The 8,077-nt window shown below is 36.3% G+C and overlaps 1 pseudogene across 1 annotated transcript; it reads left to right on the forward strand.

The window, feature by feature from the left end:
* Positions 1–2,842: 2,842 nt before the first annotated feature.
* Positions 2,843–3,345, forward strand: LOC123628874 (annotated as a pseudogene). Its single transcript, XR_006731793.1, has one exon. The product of XR_006731793.1 is annotated as a 40S ribosomal protein S13-like (transcript).
* Positions 3,346–8,077: the final 4,732 nt, after the last annotated feature.

An 8,077-nucleotide genomic window follows, 5' to 3' on the forward strand; every position in this document is an offset into this window, starting at 1 on the left:
GGCCTGGCATTTTCTTTGTGGGAAGGTTTTTAACTGCCAATTCGATTTCATTAACAGACGTAGAACTACTCAGGTTATCTAATTTTCCTTATGTGAGCTTTGGTAGTTTGTTTCCTTCAATGAATTTATCCATCTTCTCTAAATTGTCAAACTTATAGGCATATAGTTGTCATTCCATTATCCATTTAATATTTTGTGGAATCTATAGTGATATCATCTCTTTCATTTTTGACATTAGTAATGGATATCTTCTCTCTGTTTTCTTGGTCAGTCTGGCTTATCAATTTTATTGATCTTTTCAAAGACCCAGATTTTGGTTTCATTGATTTTTCTCTATTGTTTTCCTGTTTGCTATGTCATTGATTTCCACGTTGATTTTTATTACTTATTTACTTACTTCCTTTTTTCCAGCTTATTTTGAGTTAAATTTGTTCTTCTTTTTCTAGTTTCTTAAGGCAAAGTTAAGATCATTGACTTCAGATTCTTTGTTCTTTTCTAATATAGGTATTTTTTGCGCTATAAATTTCCCCCTTTTCTACTATAGCAGCATTTCACTAATTCTGATATGTTGTATTTTTATTTTCATTTCAGATAAAAATATGTTCTTTGCATTTCCATGCAAATCTAAAATCTAAAAGAAATCTAAAATTATCCTTTAGATTTATTCTTTGATCCATGGATTATTGAGAAGGGTGTTATTTTGTTTTCAAATATTTGGAGAATTTTAAGGTATCTTTGTGTTACTAATTTCTAATTTAATTTTGTTGTGGTGAGAATACATACTTTGTATGACTTGTATTTTAATTTTCTTAAGGTTTCTTTTATTGCCTTGAATGTGGTGTATCTTAATGAATGTTTCATGTATACTTGAAAAGAATGAGTATTCTGTTGGGTGGAGTATTCTATAAATGTCAGTTAGGTCAAGTTAGCTGACAGTTGTTAGACTAGGTAATTTATAAACAATAGAAATTTATTGCTCATAATTCTAGAGTTTGGGAAGTCCAAGATCAAGGCGCTAGTAGATTCAGTGTGTGGTGAGGGCCCGTTCCTCATAATGGCACCTTCTATGTGCCTTCAAATGACAGAAGGACAAAGGGGCTCCCTCAAGCCTCTTTTATAAGGGCCTTAATCTCAATCATGAGGGTGGAGTCCTCATGACCTAATTGCCTCCCAAAGGTCCCACCTCTTAATACTATAACATTGGGATTGAGTTTCAACATATGAATTTTGGGGAACACAAACATTTAGACTGCAGCAATAGTGTTCAAGTATTCTATATCGTTACTGATTTTCTAATTGTTTTATCAAATTTTAAGAGAGAAATATTGAAATCTCCGGTCAGAATCATGGATTTGTCTATTTTTCTTTACAGTTTTATCAGTTTTTGCTTCATGCATTTTGATGCTCTTTTATCAGATGCATAAACATTTAGGAATGTTATTCTGCCTGATGATTTGAACCCTTTATCATTATGAAATGACCTCCTTTATTCCTTATAATATCCTTTGCTCTGAAATCTACATTGTCTGATGTTAATGGCCACTCCAGATTCTTTTTGACTAGAGTTACCATGGTATATTTTTCTATCCTTCTGCTTTTAACCTATTTGCATCTTTAAAGTGTGTTTCTTGTAGGCAGCCAATATAATTGGGTCTTGCTTTTTTACCCAATTTGACAATCTCTGCCTTTTCACTGGAGCATTGAGGTCATTTTCATTTATTTTATTTTATTAGATATGCTTAGATTTAAATGTATAAACTTGCTATTTGTTTTCTGTTTGTTCCATCTGATTTTTGTTTCTTCTTTCCTCTTTTTCTGCTTTCTTTGGGATTGAGTACTTTTTATTATTCCCTTTGGCTATTTTTTAGATAATTGGCTATAACTCTTGGTTTTGCTATTTCAATGGTTGCTGACCATTCAGATATTATCATAAAGAAATAGTACAAATTTATGTCCATAAATTTGGCACCTCAGAAGTAATATACCCATTCCTTGGTAGATGCATATTATCAAAATTCACTCAAAAAGAAACAGATAATCTGAATAGTTTGATATCTCTCAAGGAAATGTAATCTGTAGTTAAAAAGCTTCCAGGCCCAGATGGTTTCACTCACAAATTCTACCAAACCTTTAAAAAAGAAATAATATCAATTGTTCATAATCTCTTCCAAAAAACAGAAGAGGAGGAAGAACTTCTCCACTCATTGTATGAGGCCAGTGTTACCCTAATAGTAATACTAAAACCAGGCAAAGACACTACATGGAAAGAAAACTACAGACCAATATTCCTTATGAACAGAAAATGAGACCAGTCAGCATGGTCATGTGGTTTTCCCCAGCCAAATTCAATTATGCAGGTGCAGCATAGGTGGAAAGTTGGATTTAACCAGACTTTTTAGGTTTGGCCATTTGAGTAAAAAGTGAGAGAGGAGCAAGGGAATTACGAAAATGTGCAAAGGAATTAATATAATGGTTGAGCATGGAATTTATGCTGGGTATGGAGGGAAGTGAGGATATGAAGGAGAGTGGGAGTAGTAGGTTCAGTGAGTGGGACTGGCACATCATTAGAATGGGGGAAATATAAGGAATGAGTTAGAAAGGAGGAGGTGGTAGTTGGAGTGGGATACTTGAAATTAAGAAAAGAAAAGAAGAATAGTTTCTAGTAATGATAAGGTCAGTGATACAACCATATGTGTTAGCAGCTCAGTAGGGTAGAGGAAGTCAAGGAACTGAGAGAAAGATAATCTATGTGGATACTAAAATGACCAAAAATTATGACAGGAATAGTGTTAGCAAGAGTGACAGGCTCTCTTTTTGCCGCCCGACTGCCGCCATCATAGGTCGCATGCATGCTCCAGGGAAGGGCCTGTCCCAGTAGCCTTTGCCCTATCGCCATAGCGTCCCCATTTGGCTGAAGTTGACATCTGACGACGTGAAGGAGCAGATTTATAAACTGGCAAAGAAGGGCCTTACTCCCTCACAGATCGGTGTGATCCTGAGGGACTCACATGGCATTGCACAAGTACGTTTTGTGACAGGAGATAAAACCTTGAGAATCCTTAAGTCTAAAGGACTTGCTCCTGATCTTCCTGAGGATCTCTACCATTTAATTAAGAAAGCGGTTGCTGTTCGAAAGCATCTTGAGAGGAATAGGAAGGATAAGGATGCTAAATTCTGCCTGATTCTGATAGAGAGCCGAATTCATCGATTGGCTCGATATTACAAGACCAAGGGAGTTCTTCCTCCCAACTGGAAGTATGAGTCATACACAGCCTCTGCGCTGGCTGCGTAAATTTGTCTATGAACTCAAGCAATAAAATCATTGTTTAACTAAAAAAAAAAAAAGAGTAACAGTGAGTCAGGCACTAAAATCTTTAAGGGGTAAGGGTAAGTGATCTGGGATCAGCAGTTGATGGCCCTGAGGAAAGATAGTAGGTGATATAATCTGATGACATGAAATTCAAGTCTTGGGGTTATTACTGAGAAAGGAGGGAGAATGTTCTGGAAGCAATAAGAAGGACATCTTCCCCATCTCCAGGCCTGTGATACTAGAAGTGAGAGAGGGAAGACAGCACCATTTAGGAGGGTTTTAGGGAGAGTAAAGAGCTTAGAGGAGAGTCTCACTCTGTCACCTGGGCTAGAGTGCCGTGGCGTCAGCCTAGCTCACAGCAACCTCAAACCCCTGGGCTCAAGCAATCCTCCTGCCTCAGCCTCCTGAGTAGCTGGGACTACAGGCACGCACCACCATGTCTGGGTAATTTTTTTTTCTATTTTTAGTTGTCCAGCTAATTTTTTTTCTATTTTTTAGTAGAGATGGGGTCTTGCTCATGCTCAGGCTGGTGTCAGACTTCTGACCTCAAGCAATTCTTCCTCCTCGGCCTCCCAGGGTGCTAGGATTGCAGGCGTGAGCCACTGTGTCCAGCCAGAGAGTTTGATTTCAGTGAAGCCAAAAGATGAGTAGAAATGTACAGAGAAGCAGTTGTGGATATAGAGGAACTTGGTGGTGACTGACCATGAATTCCATGGAGCATAGTGAAAGAATTTCAGAAGCTGAGGAGAGGAGGAAAACAGTCATAAAAGGGATATACCGAGATATTTGAGTACATTCAAATATGAGGAGGAATGACTTGAGAGTCTTAGCATGACTGATATAAGCAAGTAAAAGCCACAATGAGATTATTCATCATTAGAAGCAGAACCAGGAGGGGAGTATGTATCTAAGGAGAGAAAAAGACTTTACAAGGAATTGCCCAACACAATTGTGAGATTGTGTGAGGGACTGGCTAAGCAAGTCCAAAATCCACAGGGCAGGAAGTCAGGAAGGGAGGATCACAGGCAGTTTAGAACTCATGGACACAGGCTGAAACTATTGTCTTCAGGCAGTCAGTAAGGAAAGATCAAGAGCAGGATGGAACTCCATGGGTATACGGGTTAAAGCTGTGGTCCGCAGGTGGAACTTCTTCTCTCTCCCAGAGAAATCTCAGCTTTACTTTTATGGCCTTTCAATGGATTCAGTCAGGTCCACCCATCCAGGATAACATTCCTTCCTTAAAGTCAACTGATTAGGGGCTTTAGTTACACCTGCAAAATATCTTCACTGCAACACCTAGATTAGCGTTTGAATAACTGGAAACTGTACCCTAGCCAAGTTGGCACATCAAAATGTCATCACAGTTGACTTAGTCTTGGTATTTTATCTAATCTGACATTTTCTGCTTTGTAATTGGGGTATTTAGACCACTTACGTATAATGTGATTACTGATAATAGGTTTAAATTTATCATCTTGTTAATTTGTTTTCTATTTGTTCCATCTGATTTTTATTCCCCCTTTCTCTTTCCCTGTCTTCTTTTGCGTTATTTTTTATGTGTGGTTCCATTTTACTTCCTTTTCTAGCTCATTAGCTATAACTCTTTGTTTTGGTATTTTAGTTGTTTTAGAGTTTATAGTATACAAACTTATCACAACCTACCTTAAGTGATATTATACTACCTTGCAAATACTATAACTTTAAAATAGTATATTTTCATTTTTCCCTCCTGACTTTTGTGTTATTGTCATACATTTTACTTTTAATTATGTTACAAGCTTCACAATACATTGTTATTATTTTTGTGTAAACATTCAATTATTTTTTAAATAGATTTAAATAATAAGAAAACAATCATATATTTATCCATGTAGTTATAATTGCCAATGCCATTCATTGTATTTGGTTCTTTCCATATTTCCATTTGGTATCATTTTCCTTCTTCCTGGAGAACTTCCTTTTCTATTTCTTATAGTGCAGGTCAGCTGGTGATGAATTCTTTTGGCTTTTGTATGTTTGGAAAGCATTTCATCTTCATTTTTGAAAACTATTTCAACTGGGCAAAGATTTCTAGATTGACAGTTCTTTTTTCTTTCAGTCCTTTAAATATGTTGCTCCACTGTCCCCTTGCTTGCATTTTTACAGTAAGTCTGCTCTCATTCTTTTTCCTTTGAATGTAGCATGTCTTTTTTTCCTCTGGCTGCCGTTAACATTTTCCTTTGCATTTAGTGTGTTAATTTTTTTCCCTCTAGCTGCTTTTAATATTTTCTCTTTATCACTGGTATTTGATTATGGTGTGCCTTGGCTTGGTTTTCTTCGTGTTTCTTGAGGTTCTTTGAATTTCCTGAATCTGTGGGTTTATATGTTTCATCAAGTTTGGAAAATTTGGGGTATTATTCCTTCAAATATTTTTCTGCCCCCTCCCCTTTCAGAGACTCTAATTACACATGACTTAACATTGCTGGAAGTTGTCCCACAGCTCACTGATTGCTCTTTTATTTAATAATTTTTAAAAATTCTCTTTTCTCCAGGTGTTTCATTTTGGATAGTTTCTATTGCTATGCCTTCATGTTTATTAATCTCTTCTTCTGCAATGTCTAATTTGATGTTAATCCCATCCAGTGTATTTTGCATCTGACACATTGTGTTTTCCATCTCTAGAAGTTCGATTAGGGCCTTTCTGATGTCTTCTATGTCTCTAGTTAATTCTTTGAACATATGTAATATGATTATAATAAATGTTTTCATGTGTCCTCTGCTAATTATCAGTTCTGGGATGGTTTCAATTGATTGATTATTCTCCTCATCATGGGTCATGTTCTTCTGCTTGTTTGCATGCCTGATAACCTTTGATTTGATGCCAGATATTGTGAATTTCATCTTGTGTGCTGGATAGTTTTGTATTCCTATAAATATTTTTGAGAGTTGCTCTGGGATACAGTTAGATTACTTTAAAAATTTTGACCCTTAAATGTCTTGTTTTTATAATTTGTTATGTGATTCTTGAATAGCACTTGGTCTAGAGCTAATTATTTCCCATTACTGAGGCAAGAACGTCCTGTGTACTCTACCCAACGGCTTGTGCATTATGAGGTTTTCCATTCTCGCTGATGGGAATGGGCACTATTGCTGGCCTCATGTGAGTGCTGCATTCCCTTTAATCCTTTTGGATAGCTTTTTCCCTGTCTTCAGGTAGTTTCCTCACATCCATATGCTGATCAGGGGTAACCTGATCAGGGGTTTCCTTTTGTGCAACTCTTTCCTCTTCAGTACCGTGACCTAGGAACTCCAGCCATTTTTGTCTCCCTAGACTCTCAGTTCCACCTTTCCACCTCAGGGAGTGCTGGGATCCACCTGGGCTCCTCCTCATTGTGTTGTAGCCTAAAAACTTTCTCATGGCAGTAAATTAGGCAATTGTAGGACTCGCCTCATTTATTTCCCATTTCTCAGGCATCACTGTTTTTCATTGCGTACTAGCTAGTATCCCAAAAATATATGTTTCATATATTTTGTCTGGAGTGAAGTTTGGTGGGGGGAGGTTGTTTCAAGTGGGAGGGTAAATTTGTTACCTGTTACTCTATCTTGGCTGGAAGAAATATTATTTAATATTTTTTATGTAAGCACTTTATTGAGATATAATTTACATACCATATAATTTATCCATTTAAAGTATAAAAATTAATAGTTTTAGTACATTAACAGTATTGTGGAACCATTACCATAATTAATTTTAGAGCATTCTCATCAGCCCCAAAGGAAAACCCATACCCATTAGCAACCACTCCCCATTTTTCCCCACTCTCCCTTCCCCAGCCCTAGGCAACCGTTAGTCTACTTGCTGTCTCTATAGATGTGCTTATTCTGGCCATTTCATATAATTCAGCTCATGTGGCCTTTTGTCATTGACTTCTTTCACATGGTATATTTTCAAAGTTCATCTGTGTGATAGCATGTATCAGTACTTCATATCTTTATTGCCAAATAATACTCCATTGCATAGATATACCATATTATTTATCAATTCATGAGTTGATGGACATTTGGGTTGTGTCTACCTTTTGGCTGTTATGAATAATGCTACTTTAAATATTCATGTGAAAATGTTAATGTGGTTATTATACACCTTTACTTCTTTTTTTGAGTACATACTCAGGTGTGGAATTGCTGGGTTATATGGTAACTATGTTAATCTTCTGAGACTATCTTATTTAATTTTAATCATCACAATTCTGTGAGGAAGGCATTTTCATCTCCATTCTACAGAGAAGGCATGGAAGTTCAACGAGGTAAAATAATTTGTCCAAAGTTTCACTACTAGAAAATAATAGGATTAAAGTCCAGTTTTTCTTGAGAAACAGTCACTCTCAAGACTATAGATTGGTACAATTGTTTTGAAGAGCAATTTGTCAATGTGTGTTCAAAATTTTAAATGTGCACACTTATAGAAGCCAGTAGTTTCACATCTAGAAATTTAACACAAATACAGCTACTTCTACCAAAATATGTGTACCAAGATATTTATTGTAAATTCATTGTAATAAAAACAATTCAGACACATAAATGGTCAGCTGCAGGGGATTGTACATCCATATAATGGAATACTATGCAATCATTGAAAAAACATTGATAGGTATATACTGATAGAGGAAATGCTCAATAAATAGTAAGTATAAAGTCAAATAGAATAACATGTACAGTACTGATACCATTTGTGCGGAAAACCAAGAAAAACATATGCTTATACATGTACTGGAAATGGGAATCAGA

The sequence above is a fragment of the Lemur catta genome, chromosome X, assembly GCF_020740605.2.
Source record: "Lemur catta isolate mLemCat1 chromosome X, mLemCat1.pri, whole genome shotgun sequence".
NCBI classification, from domain to species: domain Eukaryota; kingdom Metazoa; phylum Chordata; class Mammalia; order Primates; family Lemuridae; genus Lemur; species Lemur catta.